Consider the following 12,728-nt stretch of genomic DNA (forward strand, 5'->3'; position numbering starts at 1 on the left):
AAGCTCATTTTCTACATTTTACAGTGCATTCAAATATGAGATTTTTTGATAATATATTAAATAACAAATGATTTACAGAGAATTACCAGGAATAATTAACACAGATTTTTGTTTTACCTTCTTTTTTTCACTGCATACACTGTAGCAATACCAAAGTATGACAAGAACAGAGGAGAAAGATTTGTAATGAGTATTTGGAAATATATTATAATTATTGCCTGATCTTAATGTGCTAACAGAAAATAGAGCAAAGATTGAGAAGTGCTCAGAATACTAGATCTAGATAATGGAGAGAGTAAATACCTCTATCAGCAATCTAACTAAAATTGGTTGTAATGTCAAGTAACAAATTATAAATTACCATTCTATCAATCTAAGAATATCATTTAAACAAGAGTCTAATAGAAGCTAAAATGTTAGGAATTCATAAATGTATTTTGAAATCAGACCAAATTTACATAAAATAAGCAAGGAAGATTTATGAGAGAAAAATATTTCATAAGATTTGTAAGTGTGAGCCCAGATTAAGTCACTCAAAGATTGATATAAAAGTTATCTGATTAGGAACATTTGTTTGGACATACAACTCACATTGTACTTGATAGTATGGATAGTAGCTCAGTTTTTCTTTTTTCCCATCAAGTGGGTAGTTTTTAAAATATAATTTAATTACCCAATGGGAAATTATAAAGCAGTGAGAACAAGCAGCAATTTCAAACAAACAACATGATGCATCTTAATACATTCAATTAAAAAATACAGAAAAGATTACTTACATATAATTTACTCTATTATAATGAACAGGAATATATGCATTGTTAAAAGAAAAAAATACATGCTAAATATTGATAGGAAGAGTAGTCCTAATAACTCTAAGGTGTAAAGATGCCAGTGCATTCCATGTTGATGGTTAGGTTAAACGCAATTTTCCATTTTTGTGGAAAACAGGAAGGCCAGTCTAATATTTACAGGAAAATGCAAAGCAACATTGATAACTAGAAATATTATCAAGTTGAAGAACGATTTAGCATGTGTTATACCAACATATAATTTCAAGGAAAAAAATTTATGACAATATAGAAATCAAGACATCTTGATATTGTGCAAAGATTATCAAAATAACCAATAGAAATAATGCATGCATAAGGAACTCTTTGTTTTTCTCTATTGGCATTAAAAACATTGAGGAAATTAAAATCTATCAAATTGTGTTGGATCAATTGGGTTATCAATATCAGGGAAATGGGCAACATGACAATGTTATCATCCCATAAACAAAATCAATTCCAGGTAAATTGTAGATAAAAAATGAAAGGTAAAATGAAATGAATATAGGAAAATATACTCCTATTTTTACCATTTGGTGATATTGCCTAAATATGCCTTTTAAAGTAATACCCATAAAAAATGAAGAATGAGTGTTCTTTAACAGATACCATTAAAATAGTGACAACACAACATGTAATGTGGCTGACTGCATTTTTGAATATGTGTATAACTTAAAGAAAAAGACCTTACATTAAGAAAATATAAGATAATCCTAAAATAAATAAGAAAAATACAAACTTATAGAAAAGTGAAAGGTAACTTGAAGTGGTACTAAAATTTAAGAAAATGTATATAATGCCAGATAAGCATAGGAATAAAGAAGGTAATCTATGTCATCAAAGAAATAAAATTGTGCCATAGGCGGCAAAAGTGTTATAGAAATGGGATGGTTAATTTTATGCATCTACTTGACTAGGCTATGTTGTTTGGTAAAACACTAGTCTAGATGCTCCTATGAAGGTAGTGTGTGTGTGTGTGTGTGTGTGTGTGTGTGTGTGTGTTATTAACATTTACAAACAGTTGACTTTTAAATGAAGCAGATTATTCTCCATAATACATGTAGACCTCATCTAATCTTTTAAGGCTGTAAAAGCAAAAATTGAGGTTTCATAGAAAAGAGAAGAAAATGTGCGCAAAGGCAAATAAAGAAATCTAAGTTTTTAGCCTTCTGGCCTGCCCTACAGGTTTTGGATTGACAGTCCCTACATCCCTGTAAGTTAATTCCTTAAATTCTCTCTCTCTCTCTCTCTCTGTATATATATATATATGTTGTTGTTGTTCTTGTTAATTCATTTTGGAAGTGTTTGCTTCCAGATTAGTCACATGAGGTGCTCCATAGACTATTCCCCAGGAAAAAAAAAATTTTCAGTATCTTAAATTTTTGTTTACCCCCTAAAATGTATAAATCTCATAATCTTTCATCTCATCATTCATCATCATCATTATATCCATTATCCATTACCCATAGAAATATATTACTTCTATGTTCACATGAAATGAAGAAGAGTACACAATGTAATTTCTAAACTATTTCAAAACTACCATGTCTTTTAATGAAATGGTTGGTTTTTCCAAGTTGAGCTCTTTCAAGCCAAAAAAAAAAAAAAAAGTGAAATTTCTTAAAATGAAAGCATAGCTGTATTTGTTCTAGGCATTGGTGGTAATTCAATATAATTTAAAAATATCAAACTGCTTTTGAGAAGGAAGTAGACATTATACTTTAAATTTACGAGGAAGATTCTAAGGATCCAAACTCAGAAATCAAGTTTGTTTATTAAAACGTGCCATTTCAGCAGGTGGTATGGAATTCTCTTTGAGTACCTTGCTTCACTGATGAAGCACTGCTATTATATTAACAACCATCATCAAAACATGAAAAGTAATTGTGTTCTTTAGAGAGTTTTTCTATTAACATAGAGTAAATAAATCCAGTTTTATTTAAAATAAACAAAACAAAAATGTGATAGAAAAATGAAACACTGCCACTAAAATGTATGCTTCATTTCATCACATTTATTTTTCACTTTGATGCTTACATTGAACTGTTTCACAAGTAAACATAACTGGTTGGCTCATATTTATTCATGAAGGGGAGAAAGGAACCCCCTCTGAGTAGCTCCACACAGGAAAGTTCCCCTAGATAGCTCTGAATCTTGAAGCCCAGAATTTAGTAAAGCCCAAAGTGAGTCATGTGTAGAGATGAAGGAAATTGAAACCCACACTGGGTGTTGTTTTTTTCCTTCGCAATCTGTGTATACCACATCTGACTATGGTGTTTCTACCGCCAAACAATGTAGTCATGCTGCTATAACTGCCTACTAATTCTCCATGCCTAAAATATTAAACTCACTTACAACCCAAAAGCTGTGTGATTTGGGAGAAAGTCCCCATATTGAACTAGAAGTTCCTCTTTTGTGAATAGTTATCTCATTAGTTTGTTATAGGAATTATATAAGATTATGTATAAAATATATTTATAAGTAATGGAAATTAATAACAATGGTATTATACTCAATGAATAACGAAAGTTCCAAAATGCAAAACATGGTCTGTAATCAGAAAGTGATGTATTTCTATATGTTAATAGAACTGTGTTAACTAATAAATGAGATAGTAAATATTTTAATAGGCAATTATAGTGCATGAAGTAAAATTACTAATGTTCCTTTACTGTAGTATTTTAATATATAAAAAAAACACTTTCCACTCACCTGAATCAATAATACTTCCATCAATATTAATCTTTATCCTGCCCATGTGACAGCAATAATGTCATTACATTTCGTCCTATAGATGTCTCCCTGGAATACAATCTCATCCTTTTTATTCTCCTGGTAGATCTTTCTTTCAGGGGATTACTGCTTTATCCAGTACATATAACAATGTATCACAAAACCACTTATGAGTGCACATAATAATCTAAGTGGTACTCTACCTACAGAGTAGAATTCTAGGATCAAATTCAGTCCACATACCTTATTATGTACATTTAAATTACAAGGGAAAGATGGATAGATAGAGGAGAGAGTGTGTGTGTATGTGTGTGTCATGTATGGGTTTTAGGTGGTACATATAATTTTCTTGTATAATTAAAAAACAATATGATACTCTTTAGTATAGCCAATAATTTTAGTTATAGATTTGTATTCCTAACAGAAGGGATTTTTATATATGAAATTTAATCAGTATCATTTGTGGAAAAGTCTTTTTGCCTTATTGTGCATTTTTTTCCTTATAAAATTAAGTCTTTTATAATCCTAAAATTAATTGGCAATATTGAAAAATAAGGACATATTCAAGACATTTCTTCTTATTTGTTGAGAAATATACAAGATAATATGGTGTGATTTAGGACTTCCTTTGTTTTAGTTGATTGACCATGTGGTTGATATTTCTAAGCATTTTAGATGAAAAACTCATATAGATATAAGTACATTTACTCTCAGTTCTTTAAGTGTAAAAAAAAAGTAGTTCACATTGATAATTATTTATACTTAAAAGTTAAAAAAAAGTCAGGTAGTTCATATTTATAATTATTTATACACTTTTTTAATATGGATTACAGTGTTTGAGTTTCAAAAAGTGTTTCATGAAAAACAACATATGGCCATCTATCAAATAAGAAAACAAAACTATTCAGTAAAATGTTCCAAGACTTGAAATTACACTACCCAGTAGAGTACATCAACATTTATTCTCCATTAAGATTTTAATGACAAATGAAATTTTAAAAGTAGAATGCCATATTCCTACATCCATCTCATCCTTATGTAATTATGAATCAGTGTGTATAAATTTACTCTGTATTCATATGAGCATTCAATCACTAACTCAAGCAACTCTCTTCGAAAAACAATCTGGCTATCACTGCATATAAAGTGGTAAAAAAAAAATAGTTTCTAACTTCAAGGACTATACTAGCCCAAATAAAAATAATATTAATAAAAATCTCACAAAATAATTTTAGTACTCTATTAGGCTTATTTTTTAAAGTCATAGGCTATGAACTTGACATAATTAAAAAGGAAATTTTAAAGTAGTATTTCGTTTATCTAAATTTACTCTTAACTGTCTTTCACTCAATGTTTAAGTGTCTACATTTTACCATTTTCTACAATAGACAAACTATAGAGGATAGTGAACAAAATGATATAACTTATGAATTCATCACCTATTGAGGATATGAAATCAATGGGATTTGGTTAAGTAGTAATTTGGGGCAGAGAGATGTGGTGAGCAAGAAGGAGCATTGATGAATGATTTCTAAGAAAAATCTTTGCTTGTGTGTCAACAAGAACAGAGATTCCAGTCAGTGAGTAGTAGACACCAGTGATGAATGGATTATGGAGGAAGAATTGATCTAGTGGGAAGGAAGTACTCAAGTCAGAAACTTGGGACATCGTGAGCAAGTTTCTCAAGTTTCTCAGAGCACATCAGGTGCCCAAATCAGCTCCTGTTTTTCAATTACTGTTTGAGCACTGCAAGAAGTAAACTGGAGAACCTATTTTACTTTCAAGTTCAAACATGAGGAGAGAAGATGCATTCAAAAATTTGGGGCAGGTGTTTGTCAACTAACATGACAACTGTCTGATGTCGCACCTGCTCGATGACCTATTGAAAAGGAATGGATTAATGGCTGTAGAAAATGGGAGTTGTGGCTGACAGGCCCTATCCACCTGCAAAACAGAGTATTCTGAGGGTTCCATTAGAACCATAGAACACACAAAGTGATCCTTATTTTCAACAAGATGAAGGAAAAAGTTCTTTGTATAATTCTCTCAACATTTCTATACATTAGTAATGATTTTTTAATAAAAACAAAAATGTTATGACATTAAGTTCTTAGTTTTACTTTTTAAAGATGTAATCCTATGTGAGTTCGATTATCTTTCCTTTGTAAGGACCACTATCTATGTACACACGTTCTAAACATCCCTCTTCATACATGGGATTCAGAAATGACTTCCACATTGTTCTAGACCTGTTTCTTTTTTCAATAATTTTGTCTAAGCCACTGTACAGCATTATCATGAAGAAAAACTCAAGCCTTTATTTATGGAAGATTTCTCATATTTTCTGTTCGCTTTTCTCTCATAGACATTACAACGTTATGTATTCTGTGCCCTGTATCTGTTTTCTACATATCTGCTATTAGTAGTGTTTATTTTTCTTTAATCTGTCATTCTGCATATACTATTCCTCTGTATTTTAAGTACTAACACAAGTTCATTATATACAGCATCAAATATGAAATACAGAAATGTTTTTTAAAAGAACGATGCATTCTGTTTGAGAGGATAATATTTTGCAGGCATTCAGCTCTTTCTTGCTGTCATGTGTGTGTATATCTTATAAAGGCATCTGGTTAGGACATGAATTAAATGAAAACTATCATCTTGTCAGCAAAAATTTTTTAAATATATTTCTGAAATTTTCTTTTAATTATTACTTTGCGTTTACATTTATAGAGCTATGAAATATTATCTCTCATATTAGCCTTCAGTGGTGATAGGAGACACATTGAGTTATCTTCCAAAGGTTTGCACAGATTGTCAGCAACACAATAATTCAAAATGTTATTACAATGCACTATTTATCATAAAAGATTATGTAAGCTATCAAAATATGACTGTCTTCTCTTCCATATAATCAGTTTAATGAACTGACCTTTTACTGAATGTATATGGCTTTTCATCAGAGTAAAAATTTTAAATACATAAATTTGATTTTTTTTAATTCCCTATATATGTTTTTCTTTTTTAAATTTACTGGGGTGACAAATTTTTAAAAGTTTTTATTTTAATCAGAGTTTTTTTTAAATGTAACTGTTTGCTTTCTTTTCTTTCTTCTTTTTCTATTATTTATTTTCAAAAACTTTACTCCTAGTGACCTTTGGTTACTGTTATAGATTAAAGAAAGTTATAGAACTATTATTAAATGAGAAATGGATAACACTGTTAATACTAATAATAAGGTCCAGGCAACAGATAATTATTTATATGCTTGTATTCATTCATGTATTCACCCAAGACATACTTATTTATTACAGGCACTGTTGTAAATGGTGATCATATAGCATGGCATAAAACAAAACATAGCCCTATTTTTCTTAACTTACATAATAATAATTAACAAATTATAATATTAAAAATAAAAACAGCTTTAAACTGATGCTATTCATTACATGATAATGAGAAAAGTGTTAAAATAAAGTATGGTAGTTTAAATCATTATGCTAAATAAAGCTATAGTAAATTTCTTACATTTTATAAATTACCCAAAATTAAAGTAAGATGTATACATTTCATAAAGTTTCATAAAAACACATATAATATCATATAAAATAGATATATTGTTCCTTCTTCGCATATGTAACATTGAGGTTGACTTATTTAGGTAGATACATGAACCAATATACATTTTTACTTATCCTTTGTAATTGCACATACACACGAGCTTGTGTGTGCACACACAGTTTCCTTCTATCCCAATCCTTTTCCCTTTTATTCTCCTTCCACTCAGGCTTCTGAATAGGCAATTACATCCTAATGAGGTCATAAAAGAGCTTTGACGAAAGTTTCTGTTGCATTGTAAAAGGGACAGATTTGAGCAGAAAATGAGTTCTTGCTGCAATTACCTAATTCTTCCTGTCTTTACTATGAATAAGATACCTGAAACACAGGAAGGCGTCTTATGATCATAAAGTTATGTGAAAAAATACTGCCAGAATTCAAAGAATGAACAGAGAAAAATATCCTAGATGTTTTTTAAATAAGCATTAAATGTTATTTTTTACAAATCACTATTTACCAGACTTGTCTAATACATGCAATTATATATTAGAAATGTCCACACAACCCTTGTCCAAAATTTTTGTTTACAGTCTTTATTTTATTGTCATGTACATTTTCCCACCTCTAGCTCCCATTATATTTTATGTTAAAAATAAAATATCACCAATCTATTTATGAGAGACACAAGCAAACATGGCCTGGTACAATACATATTTGATAATAATTGGAATTAATGGAATTTAATACACATACACATGTGTTCTATGTGATCACTTCTCAAAATATATATGAACATATAAATATATATAGCCATTTGCACCCAAAGTTTAAATATACCTTGTAGACTTTATTCCCTGAAAAGGACAAGTAATAAAATGGATCAAATTTGTTTTTGAAAGTGAATTATGTTTATCTCAGCAAAATTTATGATTAATTACATATTTTTGTGTTTGAAATAATTAAAAAAAACTGCAAATATTTCAATAAAGAGTGGAATAGGTATAATTTATGTTTTTTCTGAGTTGTGTGCCAACTTACTTTTCGTTTCTCTATTTAGTTACTTGATCATTAAATTTATTATTTAATAAAAACAGCATCACTTTTATTTTACATTAAGTAGACTGAGGGAATATAGAATAATAAGACAGAGTGGAAATTTAACAAATATCTGTGTACAGTAGGAAATTTGGTTTAAAATCCTCATGAGACACCAAGAAACACAATTTTTCCTACCAAAAGTTTTATTATATTAAGAAGATTTTTGTTAGTTTCCTTCATATAGATAACATTGTGGTCATTTTTCTCCATTCAAATGCAGTACACACTGAGAGCTGGATATAATTCTATCATATCATAGTTACTTAATTATATTACATTTTTGTATATAGGATTTGTTTCCAGTTTTGATATTAAAGAAATTGAAATAAATTAATTGCATGATAGTTTCCAAGAAATGTTACCTTCTACTCATAGTACTATCAATTGGATAGGGCCATTTCTACGTGTTAATGACAAATAGAAATTTCTCCCATCTTCATTTAGATAACTTTTTTTTTCTCACGACCACTTCCTTAGAATTTGGGTTTGGTGAGTTTTGGTTTGTTTTTGTAATGTAGAAACTTTTAGAGCATAAGATATGGATACTTCATATCATTGCATATATATATGCCTTCTAATAATGATATGGGACAATTAACATTAGCAGAAAATATATGTGTGTTTGCCTACTCAAGTCAGCAGAATGTCATATCTCTTCTAATTCACATTAGGCCTGAGAGTTCTAATGTCTCTCATGGCTGGAGAGACAAAGTAAGGTCTTACATGTAGTAGAAACCAACAAACCAGTAGAGAAGAAGACATGAGAAGACAAAGAGAAGAGAAAGATTGATGTTCATTCATTAGGGAACTGTGTGACCTGAAATGTGTGTCAGCAGAAAAACTCAAGGCATGTTTTTCAACATTTGTACTCTGTGTCTAAGCATGATGGCCAATGCCTCACATCCACACTGTACATCATGGGAAAGGCCACCTGAAGAGAATTTGTTTATCTCTTTACTTGGTGGCAGGAACCAAAATAGTTGTTACTATGAAATATTTAACATGTTGCTATTACCAAGTTATCAATGAAATTGTATCGCCTATTTCATGGGAAACATTCAGAGTAGTGAATACAACATCCAAGAAAAAAGAAAAGAGAGCAATTGTAGAAACAACAATAATATTATCAAAAATGGCATTTTTGTTATAGATGTGAGCTTTCTCCAAAGGTATGTGAGATTTTTTTAAATTGGCAGAAATAATCACTAGTTAATGTGGTAACATAAAGTGTCTCATAAATAAGTTGATGTAACACTTGGCCTCAGAAGTACCGTTTACACATTCTAAAGTGATTATCAGGACATTTGAGGACCAACTAAGTTCTTTTGCTGATCCAAGATACATGCAGACACTCAGGAAAAAAGTGACACAAAAGCATTGATCTATTTTGAAATAATTCTGTGCAGCAAAACATAGAAGTAGTACACTTAATATGTTTTCAATAGAAGGTGACAATACAAACAAAATTCTACTAATAACAAATTATTTCACTAATTATACCCAGAACCCACTAAGTGTAACATCAAATATGGTATGGCTCATGTGGAAAGCTCATTGTTCATGTATTTCATGCTAAGTTGCATTATGAGCAATAGAAATATTTTGAAAATCTGTTTTATAGCACATGTTTTAAGTAGCAGGAAACAAAGTATCTTCAAATAACCCCTTCATTCCCAATGGAAATTCCATCCTGAGAGAGTTAAAAGAACTCCATTAGACATGCTGGTAACCTTCTGCTTGGAACAGAAAGACTGTTCCACTTCATGAGGTCTTCCTGGCCCATGCATATAGATCAGCCTATTGAATGAGCTGAACTACATAGGGGGTCAGCATAAAGCAACTGTATTCTTTTCCAAAATGACTCTTTCAACTTGTTTTTCTCGTCTAGGATGAGATGTCTGTTTTTGCAAGTCAGTAGAAGACATAGTCTGTTGTTCAAATAGTAAAATACAGTCCAAGAAAATAAGAAAACTCTGAACTCATTTAAGTGAAGTTCAAGGCTATCCATAATGGAGCCTGAAAAATCACCACGGGAGGTGAACATGTTTTATGTTTTTGTTTTTAATTTTCTCACTTAAGCTTATTCTTTATTCTAGCTGTTGTTTTGGGCTTCAGGATATTCAGAACAAGAGAGGACCAAGAGAGCTCGGGAATATAATTGACAGAGGTAGTTGACTCTTCACTGGTTATTTATAGTTATGACATATTTTGAATAATGATTTCTTTTTTCTTTTGTGGAGTGTTTTCTGTAGGTATTTCAGAGAGCCTCCAACAAGGTGGCCTCTCACTTATAGTTTCCTTGATATAGGCAATGGCTCTCACTAATGGGTTAATTTCTTTAAAAAAGGCATGCACTGAAGTTTCTGCCTCAGTTTCTTCTGTGGCCCACAGAGAACATATAATATTTGTTTTGTTGCAATCTGGAAGTAACTGCATTTCTCAAGTCAAGAATCGATGCTCCCTAGGATGACTAGGAGTCTAGCAATCTACTTTCATTTTAATACCTTGCATTTCTCATCCATAAATACGTTTCACAGAATAAAACAAAACAATAAAAACTATTATAGAACAGATGCATTGACTTGCCTTTATTAAAAACATCTATTCAACAAATATACCTCAGATAAAGCCAAAGAAAAAATGTATTTAGAGATGTCAATTGCAACTCATCTAAACAGTAAATAATACGTGTCCAGAATCTGTCTCCCTGCCTGTCTGCCTGTGTATCTATCTATCAACTGGGAATAAAATAAAGAATGAATAGAAGTTATGAGTTGACAATGTATAGAATAAAAATAAAATAATAAATATAACATACCTCAATTTATTTCAAAGAAATAAACATTTTAACATAATTTTAAACACCCATTTTTGCAGTAAATGACAAAAATAAAATGATTACATGTTGGAAAAATGATAATTTTCATACTTGCTGTTGGTGTGTAAATAATAAAACCTCTTGGAAAAATAATTTACCAACATCTAGTAACATGAACATAAGTATATCACTGGTTTGCAATTCTATTCTTTTATGTAAACATATAGACACACCTTTTTATGTGCCAAAAAAGGAAAACCAAGTATGGGAATGTTTATTGCAGCACTGTCTTCAGTAACCAAATATATATGGAGAGAGAGAGAGAGAGAGAGAGAGAGAGAGAGAGAGAGAGAGAGAGAAGAGACAGAAGAGAGACAGAAGAGACCCTCTAAATGTTTATCAGTGGAAGATGGTATGGCCATATTATTAACCATGAATCAACAAAATGGAAGCATATTTACTAATATGTATGTCATCAAATAATATAGTGATGGGTAAAGAGATAAAGTTTTACTAAAATTTAATACTAGTTCTGATGTATAACGGCATATTTAGTCAAATGTTAAACATACATGAGAATAGTAAACACCACATTCAGGATGCAATTCATGTAGGGGAATATGGGAGGGAAATTTGTTTGAAGGCTTCAAATATATCTGGAAAACTTACTTAAATTATAATAAAGGAAATATTACAATATTTAAGATGTAGCAAAGCAGGATGGTGAATATATAACCATTCTTATATTCTTTACTAATATACCTTATGCTTAAAAATACCTCAGGATAAAGTGAATAGAAGTATAAAAATGCCTAAAGAAAATTCTCATTTATGTCTTTTTCCTAAGTCCTTTCTTGTCTGATATAGCTTTCTCCATAAGACCCTGTATTTATTTTATGAATAAAATATTTTCTTAAACATTGCTAATAATACCATCATATTTTATTATTAAGCATCTTTTATAGATTACCACATTTTATTTTTTCTGTGAATATATGTATGACTTTTCTATGACCACCATAAAGAATCACCATAAATTTAAGAGTTTAAATCAGCACAAATTTATTATCTTACCATTCTCTAGGTTTTTCTAGATTATCTCACCAGGGTCTCAATGGGTTTAGTTCAAGGTGCTGGTAATCTCCTTTCTGGAGTTTCAAAGAAATAATCTATTCCCTTGCTCATTGAGGTTTTGCATACATTTTTAGTTACTTATGGCTGTAGGACAAAGACACACATTTCCTTCTGGCTGTAAGCTGAGGGCTGTTCCCAGCTCCTAGAGTCCAGCACACTTCTGGGTCCATGGCCCCCATTCTACATGTCTGAAGCTTGCAACAGGGTTACAGTCCCCTTATGCGTCCAGTGGGTTTTTGAATCTGGATAAAGTTTTACTCTGCTTGTGAGAACATCCATCTGAAAGTTTGTGGTGTGTTGCACATTATTCTATTTTATCATGGACTAAATATTTGTGTGCCTACCCCACCACCCAGCTTCATATGTTGAAGTCCGAACTTCCAATGTGATGGTATTTGGAGGTATAGTCTTTGGGAAGTAAATAGTTTTATATAGAGTGATGGGAGTAGGGATTCTCATGATGATGGAATCAGTGTTCTTATAAGAAGAGGAACAGAAAGAGATTCTCTCTCTCTCTCTCTCTCTCTCTCTCTCTCTCTCTCTCTCTCTCTCTCTCT

Source organism: Hipposideros armiger, unplaced genomic scaffold, assembly GCF_001890085.2.
Source record: "Hipposideros armiger isolate ML-2016 unplaced genomic scaffold, ASM189008v1 scaffold_654, whole genome shotgun sequence".
Taxonomy (NCBI): Eukaryota; Metazoa; Chordata; class Mammalia; order Chiroptera; family Hipposideridae; genus Hipposideros; species Hipposideros armiger.